Genomic DNA, 20,011 nt, shown 5'->3' with positions numbered 1-20,011 from the left:
GTCGATGAATTGCTTAAAATAATCTCCATATAGCCGTACATGACCATTTGCAGTCAACGAACGGTTCAATTGGACCAGAGGACCCAAACCATTCCACTCAAATACAATCCATACCATTAAGCAGCCATCACGAAGCTTCTACAGTGCCTTGTTGACAACTTTGGTTCATGTCTTCGTGGAGGCTGCCACACACTCGAATCCGGCCATCAGTCCAGTCCAGTCCACGGTTTCGCAGTAGTCTATGATCCAACCGATATGGTCACAGGCCCAGGAGAGCGCTGCAGGCGACGCCGTGCTGTTAGCAAAGGCACTCGCGTCGGTCGTCTCGTACCAGAGCCCTTTAACGCCAAATTTCGCCGCACTCTCCTAGCGGAATATTCTTCGTACGACCCACATTGATGTCTGCGGTTATTTCATGCAGTGTTGCTTATCTGCTAGCGCTGACAACTCTACACAAACGCCGCCGCTGTCGGTCGTTAAGTGAAGGACATTGGCCTCTGCGTTGTCTACCGTGAGAAGGTAATGCCTGAAATGTGATATTCTCGGTACACTTTAGACACTATAAATCTCGAAATATTGATTCCTTAACGATTTCCAAAACTGAATGTCCCATGCGCCTAGCTCCAACTACCACACCGCGTTCAGAGTCTATTAATTTTCAGCGAGTGGCCAAAATCATGTCGGAAATCTTCACTTGACTGAACTGAGTATAAATGGCACCTCAACCAATTCACTGCTCTATTATAACTTCTGCACACAAAATTACCACAATCTGTATGAGTGCTTATCACTATCCCATGACTTGTATCACTTTATAGTAAATGCCCGGCATGAATAATAATAGTGTAACCTCCCCCCCCCCCCCCCCCCATGAACCATGGACCTTGCCGTTGGTGGGGAGGCTTGCGTGCCTCAGAGATACAGATAGCCGTACCGTAGGTGCAACCACAACGGAGGGGTATCTGTTGAGAGGCCAGACAAACGTGTGGTTCCTGAAGAGGGGCAGCAGCCTTTTCAGTAGTTGCAGGGGCAACAGTCTGGATGATTGACTGATCTGGCCTTGTAACAATAACCAAAACAGCCTTGCTGTGCTGGTATTGTGAACGGCTGAAAGCAAGGGGAAACTACAGCCGTAATTTTTCCCGAGGACATGCAGCTTTACTGTACGATTAAATGATGATGGCGTCCTCTTGGATAAAATATTCCAGAGGTAAAATAGTCGCCCATTCGGATCTCCGGGCGGGGACTATACAAGAGGATGTCGTTATCAGGAGAAAGAAAACTGGCGTTCTACGGATCGGAGCGTGGAATGTCAGATCCCTTAATCGGGCAGGTAGGTTAGAAAATTTAAAAAGGGAAATGGATAGGTTAAAGTTAGATTTAGTGGGAATTAGTGAAGTTCGGTGGCAGGAGGAACAAGACTTCTGGTCAGGTGAATACAGGGTTATAAACACAAAATAAAATAGGGGTAATGCAGGAATAGGTTTAATAATGAATAGGAAAATAGGAATGCGGGTAAGCTACTACAAACAGCATAGTGAACGCATTATTGTGGCCAAGATAGATACGAAGCCCACACCTACTACAGCAGTACAAGTTTATATGCCAACTAGCTCTGCAGATGACGAAGAAATTGAAGAAATGTATGATCAAATAAAAGAAATTATTCAGATAGTGAAGGGTGACGAAAATTTAATAATCGTGGATGACTGGAATTCGGTAGTAGGAAAAGGGAGAGAAGGAAACGTAGTAGGTGAATATGGACTGGGGCTAAGAAATGAAAGAGGAAGCCGCCTGGTAGAATTTTGCACAGAGCACATCTTAATCATAGCTAACACTTGGTTCAAGAATCATAAAAGAAGGCTGTAAACATGGAAGAAGCCTGGAGATACTGACAGGTTTCAGATAGATTATATAATGGTAATACAGAGATTTAGGAACCAGGTTTTAAACTGTAGGACATTTGCAGGGGCAGATGTGGACTCTGACCACAATCTATCAGTTATGAACTGTAGATTAACACTGAAGAAACTGCAAAAAGGTGGGACTTTAGGGACATGGGACCTGAATAAACTGAAAGAATCAGAGGTTGTACAGAGTTTCAGGTTTCAGGGAGAGCATAAGGGAACAAATGACAATGGGGGAAAGAAATACAATAGAAAAAGAATGGGTAGCTTTGAGGGATGAAGTAGTGAAGGCAGCAGAGGATCAAGTACGTAAAACGACGAAGGCTAGTAGAAATCCTTGGGTAACAGAAGAAATATTGAATTTAATTGATGAAAGGAGAAAATATAAAAATGCAGTAAATGAAGCAGGCAAAAAGGAATACAAAAGTCTCAAAAACGAGATCGACAGGAAGTGCAAAATGGCTAAACAGGGATAGCTAGAGGACAAATGTAAGGATGTAGAGGCTTATCTCACTAGGGGTAAGATAGATACTGCCTACAGGAAAATTAAAGAGACCTTTGGAGAAAAGAGGACCACTTGTATGAATATTAAGAGCTCAGAAGGAAACCAAGTTCTAAGCAAAGAAGGGAAAGCAGAAAGGTGGAAGAAGTATATAGAGGGTCTATACAAGGGCGATGCACTTGAGGACAACATTATGGAAATGGAAGAGGACGTAGATGAAGATGAAATGGGAGATACGATACTGCGTGAAGAGTTTGACAGAGCACTGAAAGACCTAAGTCGAAACAAGGCCCTCGGAGTAGATAACATTCCATTGGAACTACTGACGGCCTTGAGAGAGCCAGTCTTGACAAAACTCTACCATCTGGTGAGCATGACGTATGAGACAGGCGAAATACCCTCAGACGTCATGAAGAATATAACAATTCCAATCCCAAAGAAAGCAGGTGTTGACAGATGCGAAAATTATTGAACTATCACTTTAAGCAGTCGCAGCTGCAAAATACTAACCCGAATTCTTTACAGACGAATGGAAAAACTAGTAGAAGCCGACCTCGGGGAAGATCAGTTTAGATTCCGTAGAAATGTTGGAACACGTGAGGCAATACTGACCCTACGACTTATCTTAGAAGCTAGATTAAGGAAGGGCAAACCTACGTTTCTAGCATTTGTAGACTTAGAGAAAGTTTTTGACAATGTTGACTGGAATGCTCTCTTTCAAATTCTGAAAGTAGCGGGATAAAATCCAGGGAGCGAAAGGCTATTTACAATTTGTACAGAAACCAGATCGCAGTTATAAGAGTCGAGGGATATGAAAGGGAAACAGTGGTTGGGAAGGGAGTGAGACAGGGCTGTAGTCTCTCTCCGATGTTATTCAATCTGTATATTGAGCAAGCAGTGAAGGAAACAAAAGAAAAATTTGGAGTAGGTATTAAAGTCCATGGAGAAGAAATAAAAACTTTGAGGTTCGCCGATGACATCGTAATTCTGTCAAAGACAGCAAAGGACTTGGAGGAGCAGTTGAACGGAATGGATAGTGTCTTGAAAGGAAGATATAAGACGATCATCAACAAAAGCAAAACGAAGATAATGGAATGTAGTCGAATTAAGTCAGGTGTTGCTGAGGGAATTAGATTAGGAAATGAGACACTTAAAGTAGTAAAGGAGTTTTGCTATTTGGGGAGCAAAATAACTGATGAAGGTCGAAGTAGATAGGATATCAAATGTAGACTGGCAATGGCAAGGAAAGCGTTTCTGAAGAAGAGAAATTTGTTTACATTGAGTATAGATTTAAGTGTCAGGAAGTCATTTCTGAAGGTATTTGTATGGAGTGTAGCCACGTATGGAAGTGAATCATGGACGAATAATAGTTTGGACAAGAAGAGAATAGAAGCTTTCGAAATGTGGTGCTACAGAAGAATGCTGAAGATTAGATGGGTAGATCACATAACTAATGAGGAAGTATTCAATCGGATTGGGGAGAAGAGAAGTTTGTGCCACAACTTGACCAGAAGAAGGGATCGGTTGGTAGGACACGTTCTGAGGCATCAAGGGATCACCAATTTCGTATTGGAGGGCACCGTGGAGGGTAAAAATCGTAGAGGGAGACCAAGAGATGACTACACTAAGCAGATTCAGAAGGATGTAGGTTGCAGTAGGCACTGGGAGATGAAGAAGCTTGCACAGGATAGAGTAGCATGGAGAGCTGCATCAAACAAGTCTCAGAACTGAAGGCCACAACAACAACAACATCGTCACAAAATATTGTGATGGACGTTACGACGAAACTTGGCGCCCCAGCTCGACGGTAATTTGAAGATCAATGTATGGATAAAAAAAATGTAGCTATTGCAACATATTTTCTTGTATGGTTCAAAAATGACTCTGAGCACTATGGGACTTAACGTCTGAGGTCACCAGTCCTCTAGAACTTAGAACTACTGAAACCTAACATCACACACATCCATGTCCGAGGTAGGATTCGAACCTGCGACCGTAGCGGTCGCGTGGTTCCAGACTGAAGCGGCTAGAACCGCTGGGTTACAACGGCCGGCTTTCTTGTATGTATAAGTACTTGTGTATGTATTGTGGTAGAGATCACGAGAAGAGAAAAGGACGCTGCTAACTCTGTTGTGGCGAGTGTTCCAGCCAAGAGGCGTCCTGAGCGCAGAGATCGTATGTAACGCCACAGCTGAACGCTATTTGAAGTTTGAACTGCCAACGACGACAGTCTATTAATTGTTAAAAGTGTTAATAACGCTGTTCGTTTATTGGTTTTTAATGGTTCCTCAAGAGTTTTACGTGGTTTTTATAGTCAGTTTTGGTCGGGGACCAACTTAGCTGTACCTACATCTACATCTACATCTACATCCATACTCCGCAAGCCACTTGACGGTGTTTGGCGGAGGGAATATTAAGCACCAAACAAGGTTTGAACTCAGAACCTTTCGCTAAGCAACCAATCACTTTAACCATTACGCTAACGCAGCTTATCAGCTGTATGCTGCAGAATTCTTGAACACCTTCTTAGTTCCAATATAATAAATTTCCTTGAGACCGGGAATCTTCTGTCCGCGAATGAGCACGGTTTCAGGAAGCATCGCTCGTGCGAAACTCAGTTTGACGTTTTCTCACATGATATACTGCCAACTACGGATGAAGGGCAGTAGCCAGATTCCATATTTCTAGATTTTCGAAAAGCCTCGGACACGGTGCCCTCTGCACCTTTTAACTTCGGTACGAGCATATGGAATAAGCTACCAGATACGTGAGTGGCTCGAAGACTTTTTTACGTTAAAGAACTAAGATGGCAAGTGTATCTCAGAGAGTAAGCGTATCTGGCGAACAGGGTGGGCATAAATCTGCGATTGTTTGCTTATATGCTGTGGTGTATGGAAAGGTTTCGAAGTTGAGTGACTGTAGCAGGATACATGACTACTTAGACAAAATTTCTAGCTGGTGTGATAATTGGCAACGAGCTCTAAATGTAGAAAAAGTCAAGTTACCGCACATGGATAAGAAAAACAAACTCGTAATGTTCGGATACAGAATTAATAGTGACCTAGTTGTCACAGTGCAAACGGCCTTGCAGCAGTGGTAACACCGGTTCTCGTCAGACCACCGAAGTTAAGCGCCATCGGGCTGGGACTAGCACTTGGATGGGTGACCATCAGGTCTGCCGAGCTCTGTTGGCAAGCGGGGTGTACTCAGCCCTAGTGAGGCAAACTCAGGAGCTACTTGATTGAGAAGTAGCGGCTCCGGTCTCGGAAACTGACATACGGGCAGGAGAGCGGTGTGTTGACCACCTACCCCTCTATCCGCATCCAGTAACGCCTGTGGCCTGAGGATGACACGGCGGCCTGTCGGTACCTTTGGGCCTCCATGGCCTGTTCAGGAGGAGTTAGTTCACACAGTCTCGTCCTTTAAAGACCTGGGCTTCACCCTGCAAAACTGTATAAAATTGAATGAGCATGTGAGGATTGTGATAGGTCAGCGAATGATCTATTTCGGTTTATTGGAAGAATATTGGGAAAGGGTGGTTCACCTTTAAAGGAGACCGCACATTAAAGGAAGACATCGAAACAATTAAGAAGTGGGCTTCTAAATTTGTTACCAGTAGCTTGGAGCAATGTGTAAGTATTACGGAGATTGGAATCCCTGGAGGGGACCAAGAAGATAAGATACGATACATTAGGGCTAACATGGAGATATATAGATAGTCGTTTTTCCCTCGTGCTGTTTGCGAGTCGACTAGAAAAGGGAATGACTAGCAGTGGTACAGGATACCTTGAAACGCCCCCTTAGAAAAATTGTACAGGGCTGTGCTTAAACTGACACACAATATTTTTAGCGCAACACAATCTGACTTTCAAAAATCCCTACAAAAGAATGGCCCTGACTAACATTAACCTATACGTTCCACATATCACTTATCTCACAAAAATCTTGGTTACTCGAACTACTGCAATACAGCGACCACCACTACTGCCAGCTAAATAAAAGATTCAAACTACAGAAGGCACTAACTACTGATAGGTATAGTTAGCAAATGAAAGATTTTAATAGAGAACAAACAATGTATTTACCTTAATAGTCATAATATATATATCAGTTCATGACATCCATTCTCACAAATTTCAAAACTCCGCCATCTCTCTCCCCACATCCACCACTGCTGGCGGCTCACCTCCAACTGAGCAACGCTACGCGCTGTTAACATCCAGCTGCCCAACACTACAATGTCGAGTATTACAACAATGCCAACGAGGCACAGACTGCACACAGCACAGCCAGTGATTTTCATACGGCCCCCACGCTCCCCATAAAAAATTTAGAAACTGTTTTGAGCAGTGGCCAATACAGATTAGAAATTTTTTTTCATAATTACAATAACAAAGATATGAAATGCACACACTTATTGATACAATTTTGGTCAAAAGCTAAAATTTTCTCACAGTCCATAAAGACAGTCCTGATCGTTCATCACAGTAAAATATCAGTGTTTTTTCTGAATGTCTGAGCTTTAAAAGAAAATGCACACGGAAGTAGAGGATTTCCATGCAGACTTGAAGAAGTAGTGTTGTCCTTCCAACGGAAAGACAGTGCTGACTCTTGACATGCAGACAGGTAATGGGCCACAACAGAGCAAACCCACAGCAGAGTCAGTCGAAGTTTTGAAGAATATTGGTAGGTAGGTCGCCACAGAGTAGACCCACCGTAGTCCTGGTAGAGAGTATGGTAGTGGTGGGTCATCACAGGTGCAGACCCACAGCAGTCCTTGTAGAAATAATGGTATTCGTGGGTCATCAAAGGTGTAGACCCACTGTAGTCCTTGTAGAGATGGCCAGCAGCCAGCTGTTGCGACTGTGCAGGTGCACAATCACCATCGAAGAGTCTTGCTGACAATGTAGCAAGTCCATAAACCACCACTTGTGTACTCACTAAGCATTTGGAATTGTCCTTAGAACCAGCAATGCTGTTAACCAGTCCCTGAATTATTAACACACGTGCAAACACTATGAGTCCCTACTTCTCACATATTGTCCATATACTATGACCAACAGAAACGTGTGCAGTGAAATGTAATTTACATGTTACTTAATTCGATGAACTGGCGTCAATTACAATTTTATAACATAAGAATACAATAACAAAGGTACAAAATACATTATTAAAACATAATAATACAGATAACATTTGTAGTAAAACAGGCTTTACAAAAGAATCGAAATAACATAGGCATCAGTGTTACAGGAACTATGACATAAGTACATGCATAAAAGATCAGAATAACTTTTGAAACATCAACTTCAAACATGAGCATTAAAACAAAACAGAATAAATAATGTCTAAACATCTTTACAAAGAAGATAACATATTATTAGAAAAATTCTACAACATAACTGGTATCAGCTAAACACATAAAGACAAGAAAAACACAAATATACAAGGGTACACAAACACATAGTGGGATAACAAGGAAAGAACAGGGTTTGTTTTACTGCAGTATTTTGCAAACAAAACTTTCTTTACTTCTTGGAGATCTCCCTTTGTTCTTCATTATTCCCAAAAAGTCCTATCTATACCTCCTTTCTGTATTCATAAGTTCACATATTTCTTACCCCATTATTAATTTTCCAGTATCTTACCTCATCATTTATTTCCAAGAAAATCTTACCTATACCTGCTTTCTGTACCTTTTTCGTATAACTTCTCAATGTATTTCTTCCAATTTATCGCAACTCATTCTCTTATGTAGTCTACCCCCACTTAAGCTAACTTAAATCTACTGAGCTCAGATGCTAAACTAAGGGACGAGGCAATGCAGCAGCACAAAACAATTAATACAAACAGCAATGAAAACAATGGAAATTGTCAAAGCAAGCAGCAGCAAATGCAATAACTTATATCTAAACATGACAAAGCTCAAGCACAAAAATTATTACAGTAAAAATGGCCATGTTTAATACCTATGTCACATATTAACACTAGGGTGATGCATCACAAGAGCTTACGCTAGCAGTTAAGTTACCAAATCGTAAAAAAATTATTTATGCAATTCGTGTGAAGGGAAATGTCTATTTATGTGCCCTCGTTTTCTTGGAAGTAGATCATAAATTTATTATTGACTGGATCTGTAGGCATAAATATTAGTACATCTATTAAATTTAATTTTAACCAATGCTGCAGTGCAGCTAGAAACTAGATATTAAACAAAATGAGTAAATAAATACATAAAGCAAGCCATATGGCATTTCTCTCAACTAGGAAGACAATAGCTGTGAAATGTTTCTCATCGTTTCATTAGGCATTTTAGTAAATATCATAAATTAAGAGCTCCACAGTATAATCATATGTTTTCAAGTTTGAGCGTGTCGTATTTGCGATGCTTTCTACAAAGGAATGTCAATAGCGAGGATAATGGCTTCTTTTTTTTCCACCTGTGTCTCTGAAAGGCACACACTAATGTTTTTTACCAGGCGATTGTCGCACAGCTGGGTGCCCACGAAGCATTACGAGCAGATGGTCACTTAACTTTCTTACGGAAATATTTACGACACCAGTTTGCACTACAGTGACATTCTCATATAAAAATTTCACAGGTCGAGAATTTGCGTTTCAAATCTGTAGAAAACATATCCTGTAAATATAACAGAGTCCAAAAAATGTTCGCCAGCATAGTGATACATTAATGCATATACACACATTTCATAACTCTTAAAGTACGATCCTCGGTTTCCAACATCCTTTTCCACAAATCAGAGTCCCTAACCACCACTCATTATTCCTTACCTTATTATACATATACATATTCGTCGACACTTCTTCAATATTTTCATCATAAGAAATACGTAGCAATCAAATTTCTCATATACGGTAGCATCATCTTGTTGATCATAAACATACCTCAACAGCATAATACATATCGTCGTCGTAATAATGTCATAACATCTCAGTCAATTCTCAAAATCGTCGTAGCTTCCTCCAATAATTTCAAAACAAAAAAAATATTCTCTGCTCATGTCAAAAGTGTCATCTACGTCAAACGTACTTTAAAAATCATGATCCCATACCAAATACATCATTGAAAGCTCTCATAGTATAAAAATGGTACTGAAAAAATATGAACTGTTCACAAAGTACAGACAAAATACAATTTCATAAGTGTGAAGTTATCAAACGGTGTAAACACGTAAACATCTGTCACTGATGTAGTATAATAAATGTTTGTTTCTCTCAGTTAAATGATGAGATAGCTGTGTAATTTATGTGTTAGAGAAATATGGTACCGATGTGTAAAGTTGTATAAGCAAATACCATCTTAGCTCAGGCTCCTTCTGCTTGCCAAACACATGGTACACAAAGTAAGCGTGTACCCCCCTGAGGATTAATGTGATTATATCCTCAGGTGTTACAGATTACAGCAATGGAATGAAATGTATCACGGAAAACCTTTGTATCATTGTACTTCAAATATCTTTAAAAATAAATGTTTTAAGTACAAAAATAGTCACTCAAATACGTGTACTGTAGCGCTAAACTGTGCGTCGTGTTGTAACATAATCTCTGTGGAAGTGTCGTAGTTATCGTCCTCCAAAAGCTAAGTTCTGCAGAAGTCAATGTACTTAAAGTGAAATGCTTTGCGTATAGATATCGTAGTTACTACGCTTATTGCAGTGATGAAGTAAGTACTGTACTGTAACGTATTGTTGTGCTACAGAAAAGGCTGTCTCATTGTAGCTATACCACAAAGTTACTACTAAAACATGTTTTCCTTTCCAGAAGAATTCAGAAAAACTGTGCAGATATAAAACAGATACACCGCAAAAGCACAATGTAAATTGTGTCACACATTAGTAGCGTCGTGATATAATCGTGTAGCTATCAAAGAAACCAAATGCTAAGTCATCTTTAATCTCACAGAAAGTACTTCAAATAAAGAACGTCTTTTCAACTAAACCAAAATGTTGCATTAAAATCTCATTAACAGTATATGTTTTAAGTATGTAAGCCTTATAGTCGTTATGTAATCGTGCAACTAACAAGCAAGAATGTACAAATAACAACACTGTGTCGTCTGTTCACTATAACAATGCATTAGTAATTTCTGTTTAAAAATGTTCCCTAGGTTATAGACTGGATAGTTAACTTCAAAACATTGTTCCATGTTAACAGTTTCTCAGTGTGACAAAGCATACTAGAAATGTGAAGTGAAATGTTTTATGGCAAAGACAAAGTTAAAAAGCAGATTAACTTTCAATAAACGGTTTTACATGTGAAATGTGGTGTAAACCTTTACTCTCCCTAGTACGCAGAGTTTCAACTTCAACGCAATTATCATGTGGTATACGTCGGATTCTGTAAGGTCCATTGTGAACTACAAAGAATTTTTGACTCAAGTGTTTCTTCTTATGTGACAATGAATGAGCTTTAATGATAACTTTCTGACCAATATATAATTTCTTTGCATTTGCTTTACCATGTAATTTTCTCCTTTTGTCTGCAGCAGAATTTATATTTTTAATAGCCAAATCAATTATGTCCTTGTGTCGAAGTTTACGTGTATTCGGAAAAGGTACAAGCTCTCTGCTTCTGTTCGGTGGTTCTTTATTCTTCAGTACAAGAACAGGTGGTAAAGCAGTGGAGTCAGGTGGCATTTTATTCAGCACGTTTTGAAAATAATCTGTCCCAATGCTGATGCTTTCTGTGACAATAAAGTCTGCAAACCTTATTGATTTCTTTCATAATCCGTTCAGACGGGTTACAATGTGGTGAGTACAATGAAATAAAAACAGATTTGATTTTATGGTTGCGAAGCATGCGTGACAAACAGCAGATCTGAATTGCGGTCCGTTATCTGAAATGACTTTACTAACGTGTCCAACTTCACGTAAGTAATTTTTATCAAAGGCGTTGGATACAGACCGTCCAGTGGCTTTACGTAACGGAGTGAAAGAAACAAATTTTTAAGTAAGTTCAACAGCGACTAGAACATACGAAAATCCATTAGATGTTCTGACAAGCGGACCCAAGAGATCAACAGCAGCAAATTCTTTTAATTTAGAGTGAATGATAGGAAACAATGGAGCACGATGCGAGACAGTAGATGGTTTCGCCTTTTGACAAAGTTTACAAATAGACAAGACTCTTCGAATTCCCTTTTCCATATTGTTAAAATAACAAGTCGTTCGAAGAATATGATAACATTTTCGTGGACCAAAATGTGCATACCTGAAATGAATGTACCAAATGAGCTTATTAACGAAATCGTCTGGAATGCAAAGTACCCATAGCTTGTCATCAACAGTGCATCGTTTGAACAGTATGTTGTTTCTAACCAGATAATAATGCCGAATCTGTGTGTGTGTCTTTTCATGCCATTTACTTTTGATGTCTTTCCAAATCGGATCTTTATCTTGTTCATGAGCAATGTCCTTTAAAGATGTGATGATGAAGTTTTCAAAGGCGACTTTCTGAATGTAAAGAATGCTGAAATTTTTCTCGAGGTTGCTTTCTGTGTTACTTTTCTCAAAGCCAGCCGGTGCGCGTGACAGTGCGTCCGCAACAATGTTCTCCTTGCCGGGAATGTAGACTATTGTGAAGTGGAATTCTTGCAGAAACAATGCCCAACGTTTTAACGTGTAATGATTTAATTTTGAAGACATAAGAAATTGTAATGCACGATGATCACTGTATACTTCTACGTGCTTACCATAAAGAAAGAAACGGAATTTGTTAAATGCCCAAACGATAGCTTAAGCTTCTAATTCAGTAACGGAATAATTTTCTTCAGATTTTATTAGCACTCGGCTAGCAAAAGCAATGGTTTTCTGAACGGTAGTGTTATTTTCTATGACTTCTTGAAATAAATGGGCACCAAGGCCGACTTTATAAGAATCCGTGCTAAGGCAGAAATCTTGTGACAGATCTGGATGAGCTAGTATTGGCGCGTTAAGTAGCTATTCTTTCAAAGAATTGAATTCCAACTGTGCTTGTTCGTCCCAGTTCCAAATAGTATTTTTTCCAGTAAGAGAACAAAGTTTTGGTGTAACTAGAATTTGCATATTCAGAAAACACCGGTAAAAATTTACGAGACCTAGAAAACTGCGGACTTGTTTTTTTGTGGATGGAACTGGAATGGCTCTGATTGCTTCTAACTTTTCAGGATCCGACTAAATGCCTTCAGAAGAAATAATATGTTCCAAAAACTTCACCTTTGTCCTACGGAATTCACACTTTTCCAAGTTAACTGTAATTCCAGATTCTGCAAAAATATGTAACACGCTGTTGAGGATGCGATTATGTTGTTCCCATGAGGCTTCTGCTATCAGAATATCGTCCACATATGAGGTGATGTGACGTTTTAAGAACTCAGGTAATATGGAATTTAGCCCGCGAATGAATGCTACCGAAGAAATGTTCAAACCAAAACGAAGTTTCCGAAACTGATAACAAGCGCCGAAACAAAGGAAAGCTGTGTATTTTCAACATTCTGGATGAAGTTCGATCTGATAAAAGCTGGATCTGAGATCAATGGAAGACAACACTTTTACACCATTAAAATTTTGAAGAAGTTCTTTCAATGTTTGCGGCCTGTCTGTTTCAGGAATAATGATAGTATTGATTTGTCTCGAATCTAAGACAAGCCTGATCGATCCATTTTTCTTCTCAACAACATGTAATGGATTGTTGTATGAGCTTACTGCAGGCTCAATAATGCCGTCGTCAAGCATGGATTGTATTTCTGTTCTAACACGGTCCCTATAATGTGCTGGAATTACGTATGGTCTAACACAAAATTTAGTATGCTCACGAACACGAAATTGGTATTGAAATCCCTTGATTGTTCCTGTTTTGTGAGTAAAAACTGTGGAATGTGCTTGTAAAATCTCAAAAAGGTCCTGCCTATCAGTGTCATTACAATTCTCAATTGTTTGAATTTTATTCTGAATTAACTCATTAGTTTCAATTGTGCCGTCGATATCATCCCTGTCAGTACTTGCAGAGCGACTATTAGTGTCTAGTTCCGTAGAAAATTCCGAACTGTTGTCTAACAGAAGGTAAAGCCGATTAATTTCCTCGTCATGGTTTGAGAGCCAATCTTCAAATTTCAAAGCTATTGACTTACCTTCTTTCTCTAAACTTATTTCAGCATCGTGAAAGTTTAAGATTGCTTTGTTTTCATTCAAAAAGTCTACTCCCAGTATAATTTCCGTCGACAATAATGGAACAATAAGAAAATTCATAGAGAAGCTGTGGCTTTGACAAAAGAATTCTAAGTTGGTTTGTTGGCGTACATCTACACTTTTTCTAATGGCTGCACCTTGTAATTTAATCTTGCGTAACGGAAGTGTGGGGCAATCTTTCGATTTGCTGCATTTACTAAAAGCTGTTTCACTAATTACTGAAATGGGACTGCCTGAGTCAAGTACTGCCGTAAATTTTACGTCATTTACTGTAATGTGAATCACAGGATATGCAATGTTGTTATGTTTTACGTCCTGTTCCTGGAGTAAGATGTCCCTAATGTCTTCCATTTTTACGTAATTACTAGCTACGGCAGCTGCGTCATCAGTTTCATGCGTACTTTTGTGGCTGCTAGCGGTATGAGTCATTGCCTATTGTGTCTTTGTTGGCGCGAGTCGTTAATGGGATTAGGAGACCTAACTTCTACAAATTCACCTTGTCGAGAGGGCCCTGCTCTATTTGAATCCCGCCAGTTCTGCTGCAATTCAGGTCTGTCGTTACGATCATATCGTCTGTCGTCATGTCGGTAGATTCCATAGTTTCTTTCTTGTCGGTCACGTGGTGGGGAATTTCTCCCTGAATCGTAACTGCGCGCTGGACCGTTGCGTCTTAAGTTATTCTGTCTCCCTTGATAATAATTATTTAGGTTTCCATATTGTCTGTTTCTCTGATTGTCTCTGTGATAGTCATTACCGCGGAGAGGTGATCTTTCCCTGTAATTATTACTACTCTGCCAACGGTTGTCATATGGTTGGTGTCTGTTTTGGTCACGATTTACGTTGTACGAATAGCCATGTCGTGTATTATTTCTGTCACCGCGGACTTGTGACAGGTGTGACCTGAAATTGTTGTGCTCCTGTTTTCGCGTTCCGCGATTGTCAGTGTCAATTTCCAGTTCTTGTAACAGCCCCTGAAAAGCTTCAATGTCGTCTCTGCATCGTCCTGCTAAAATAATCTGTCGTAAATGTTCAGGTAATTTGATTAAGCAAATGCGGATGAGTTCTGAGGGGCTGCATGTGTTTGAAAGATACTGATTCTTATGTAACATATTTGACAAGACTGGAAAATTCAGATTGTTCGAAATGTTTCATCATTATGATATTATGTTTTACTCGGTCTTGTGTAGCTTGAGACCAATATGCTGAGAGGAACGCATGATAAAATTCTCCTTCACTGTGAAAATCGTGAATGACCGATCGCATTCTTACAGCTGGTTCATTCTCCAAGTAGCCACACATAAATTCTAATCTGTGCTCTAATGACCAGTTGGGAGGAAAACAATGAGAGAATTGATGGAGCCACGCTTGTGGATGAATGTCGTTGCCAGAATTCTTAAATGTTTTGAATTTACGTGCAGTAATGAACAGCTTATAGTCAGAATCATCATGTTGGCGAGTCGCATGTCGGTCATTGTTATGTCGTGTCGGCGGTTCCATCTCAAAATTCGGTGTACCTTGCCAATTTCTTTCATAATTTTCGAAGTGCCTTGTGTTATTATTTTGTAGCTTCTCCGTATTTCTAAGTTCCTCTTCCCGTGTTGGAGCGCGAGTGTCCTCTGAAATACGTAATTCTTGTATTACCTGTGTCAGCTGATATTGAACTTCCCGGATTTCTCTTTGGTGTTGCGTATTAATTTGATTCTGATTTTGTTTGAATTTCTTAATTTGTTCGTACTCTTCTGTGTCAGTGATGGCTACAGGTCTTGTGTCATTCAGATCATCATCTACCTTTGCAGATAAGTTAGTGAACTGATCCGAAAGTTCGGCTACTTTCTCCGATAGTGAGCACATTTCCTCAGTGTGTTTTTCTGAACCAAGTTTCAGAGTGTCCATTTGTGTTGAAATCGAATCTACTGTGTCCTTTAAGTTTTCCTGAGTTCTTGCAAGTTGTGTAACCGAATCGGTGGATGCAACTGAGTCCATTTTAGCTTGCAAGGAGTCGTGATTTTCACGAACAATAGTTTGCAGTTCTTTTATGGCTGCTTCATGATTCTGTAATGCATTTTCATGCCGCGAAGAAATAGGTTGAAAATGCTCACAAATTTGTGTTTTGACGTCATTACAGATTTTTTGACATTTAGATTCAATGTTATGTAACTCAGTAGTTAAATCTTCACGTGTTTGTTCAAGTGTGGTGTCTAACTTCCGAAGATTTTGTTCCATTGTGTCTAACTGTTGCTGTGTTTGTCTCTGATTTTGTTCCATTGTGTCTAACTTTTGAAGATTTTGTCCCATTTGTTTCTGATTTTGTACAACTGTTGTGTCTAACTTTTGAAGCCTTTGTCCCATTTGTTGCATTAACTGCAATAACAGCGCACTGGTGTCTGAAACATGTTCCTCAGTGCTATTCGGCAGTGCATTTGAACCGGCAATATTCGCATTTTGAAAAGCAGAAAATGTGTCTTGATTTATTTGAGAAAACGGTGAGAACGCAAAATCTGAATCTACAGTATTTGCAAGATTGTGTCCTGTCATTTCAGAATCCTGAGGCGAGCTGTTGCCGACCGATAATGCTTCCCTGTTCACTAATTGTTTCACTGCGTATACCATTATTTGCAGCCCGCTCCATTGCCCTTGCACAATTACCAAATTACTACTTTGAACATTAGTTAATTCATTACATGGTGGCGCTAACACACTGCTTTCGTCTTCACTGTCATTTCTCAGTTTACTTTGGAGCCTAGTATTACGTTTTCCACGCGCCATTATTGTCACAATATTTCACACGATAACACAGAAAAGCACAATTTGAAGAGCAAAAATAAGAGAACACATTAACGTAGCACTGAAAATAATATCTAGTTAATTGCAAGCGCTGCTGCGAAATACTTCTTGCAAACCTACATGCATGCCACAACTGTTTTACTGTACAACAATGAAAAACTACAACTACAGAGGAAATTCTCTCTACAATTACGCGCTAGCAATAAACAAAGGCTACACTAACTACACAAACTACAAGAAAAAATCAGAAGATTCCCATGAGGTATCCTCGGCTAAGGGTCGACATATGAAACGTCCGCTTAGAAAAATTGTACAGGGCTGTGCTTAAACTGACACACAATATTTTTAGCGCAGCGCAATCTGACTATCAAAAATCCCTACAAAAGAATAGCCCTGACTAACATTAACCTATACGTTTCACATATCACTTACCTCACAAAAATCTTGGTTACTCGAACTACTGCAATACAGCAAGCACCACTACTGCCAACTAAATAAAAGATTCAAACTACGGAAGGCACTAATTACTGATAGGTATAGTTAGCAAATGAAAGATTTTAATAGAGAACAAACAATGTATTTACATTAATAGTCATAATATATATATCAGTTCATGACATCCATTCTTACAAATTTCAAAACTCCGCCATCTCTCTCCCCACATCCACCACTGTTGGCGGCTCACCTCCAACTGAGCAACGCTACGCGCTGTTAACATCCAGCTGCCCAACACTACAATGGCGAGTATTGCAACAATGCCAACCAGCCACAGACTGCACACAGCACAGCCAGTGATTTTCATACGGAGCGGTATGTGGCGTTACCAATAAGAAAACCTAAACAGCCTACTTACAACCTCCGTCACACATCGTAAGGTTCTCTGCACAGAAATTAAGTAGGTGTAGATCAGGTCAATTATAAATTATCTAACTGTGGTCTAATTTGAAGATCAAAGTGGTAAGTCAGGAAGAACACTGAACTTTCATTGATAGCAGTGGCAATAGAGATTTTTGTGCTAATTTTGTAGAGATTAGGTGAGGTTCCTAAATGTAAGTCTTGGTGTTCAGATTCCAATACGAATCGGTATTAAGCGGATTAAGCGGTCGATGGGATCTTGTACAGTACATTAGTAATTGTAGGGCGTAGGTAACAGTTGATCTCTACAGGATTTCTTTAGATTGTTGGAATTTTACGATCAGTTATTGGATTTTATTGCTGCAATTACTGATCAGTGTGTCTGGCCCAGAATCCTCTCATGATGAAAGCGGATCCTGACTGATTTTTAGGACTTGCTTGTGTGGAAACTGCATTGAGTGCTCAAAGAGGACTCATTCGCGTATTATGTTAAAGTTCTGTACTGTTTATTTCTGTCACGGAACTAAAGAATCATTGTACATCGTAGCTAGCCCTGAAGTGTGAAAAGGTATTTGCCCGAGTTATTATTTTACTTGGATAATGAAACGAAACGTTGAAGCGAAAGATGTTCAGTTTTATTAACTACTTAGAAGAAAAACTGTAGCGAGTGTCCAACTCACTATGATACACTCTAAGACAAAGAAACGACGCACCAGGAAGTAAAAATCCGAATGGGATAGAAATCGGTAGGTGTGATGTACATATACAGACAAACAAAAGTTTACAATTTCAGAAAAATTGGATTATTTTTTCATGAAAAGGACATCACAAACGAAGATAGTCAATAACGTGTTGGTCAACATCTGGCCCTTATGCAAATCCGGTGACCTAGAGGGCCAAGGTAGGGTTTGACAAGCGTGAAGACAAACAGTAGGAACTCTCGCCGTGTGCGGACGGGCATTGTCTTGCTGAAACGTAAGCCCAGGGTGGCTTACCACGAAATGTAGCAAAACGAGGCGTAGAATATCGACGACGTACCGCTGTGCTGTAAAGGGTGTCACAGATGACAACCAAAGAGGTCGTGCTATGAAAAGAAGTGGCACCTCAGACCATCACTCCTACTGTCGGGTCGTATGGCGGTCGGCAGTCAGGTTCGTATCCCACTGCTGTCTGGGACGTTTCCAGACAAGCGTTCGCTGGACATCGGAGCTCAGTTCGAAGCGGCGCTCATCACTGAAGACAATTCTGCTCCAGTCAATGAGATTCCAGGCCGAAGACGTGTCTAAAGACGGTCCGGTGGGGAACCAACGTGATTGTCGCCCGCCGTGTGGCCCGAAAACCAGGAGTGATAGCCTGGGATGCTATTTCTTTTCTCAGCAGGACGCCTTTGGTTGTGATTCGCGGCACATTTGCAGCACAGCGGTATGTCGTCGATATTCTGCCCCCTGATTTGTTGCCCTTCATGGCAACCCCTTCTGGCCTTACCTTCCAACAAGATAATGCCCGTCTGCACACGGCGAGAGTGTCACTGTTCGTCTTTAGGTTTGTCAAATTCTACCTTGTCCAGACTGTACTGAAACAAAAGAAATAAGATTGTTATGTTTGTGAGAAAGTTAACTCCAAGGCTTCCGACTTAGTTATTTTGCCATAATTATGTAATTACAAGATCAATTAAGCATCAAAATAATACAAAAAAATATAATTTAAATTTTCATCTAATAGGAACCAATTCATGGGGAAAGTACATAAGTAATCTACATTGAGAATAATTGCAAAATAAACGAAAATTAGTATAGAGATAGCTGTGAAACCTGTTACCGAATAGCTGGTTTTGCGTAAGGATAATAAAACATACATTAACATAAAGGGATAAATAGGAAAGCATAAGGCTTCTTCCCTTTATGAGTAGTAAATACCTAATATGTACAGGATAAAAATAGAAGTGAAAATATTATAAAAATTATACATACTGACATTTAAAAAAATAAAATATTTAACGAAGCGCAAATTAGGAATAACAAAAGATACATTAACATAAAGAGATAAATAGGTAAGCATAAGGCTTTTTCCGGTTATGAGTAATAAATATGTTATACGTACAGGATAAAAATCCAAGTGAAAATATAATAAGAATTATGAATGCTGACATTAAAAAAATTAAGTATTCTGGTCAAAATTTGATGCTTTAAGTTGCAAAGGCAATAATTTGCAAAGTGACAGTGCTTGTCATTTCTGTACCACTACAATAGCTTTCAACATTCCGTTACATTAGTCTCGTTATATTCTAAGAATTTTCTGTGAGACGTGGTTGGAAGGGGGGGGGGGGGGGCTGTGACGTAGTACCCTTAAGTATTTGCATAGTGGTAGAACATAACTTTCGCTGCTTGTAAAAAATGACTGTACACCTTAAAGCATCATCAAGTTGTAAATCCAACCTCAGCCGTTCTGTGTAGGCTCCACTTGTTCCAGGTCGTCCAGTATTATGGTTCACATCAACTTTTCCTGCCTGCGTGAAATTCCTGTACCATCCGTTTATCGACGTCCGCCAGAATGGCTGCTTCCTATACCGTATTTAAAAGCTCCTCTGAACTTGCGCGTCTGATTTGACCTGAACAAATCATTCTTTTCTTGTTATTTTGCTTCACTCACGACAACCTGGAACACATACAAACAAAAATTCGTGAGTTTGTTTGTCACATAAGCCAAACGCGGTGCGAATATTTTGATTAGTATAGATGTTATAACACGATGAAGTTGTAGCGTCTTCTCCGACAGCG

This window comes from Schistocerca gregaria, chromosome 1 (assembly GCF_023897955.1).
Source record: "Schistocerca gregaria isolate iqSchGreg1 chromosome 1, iqSchGreg1.2, whole genome shotgun sequence".
NCBI lineage: Eukaryota > Metazoa > Arthropoda > Insecta > Orthoptera > Acrididae > Schistocerca > Schistocerca gregaria.
Note: the sequence above shows the minus strand (reverse complement) of the source record.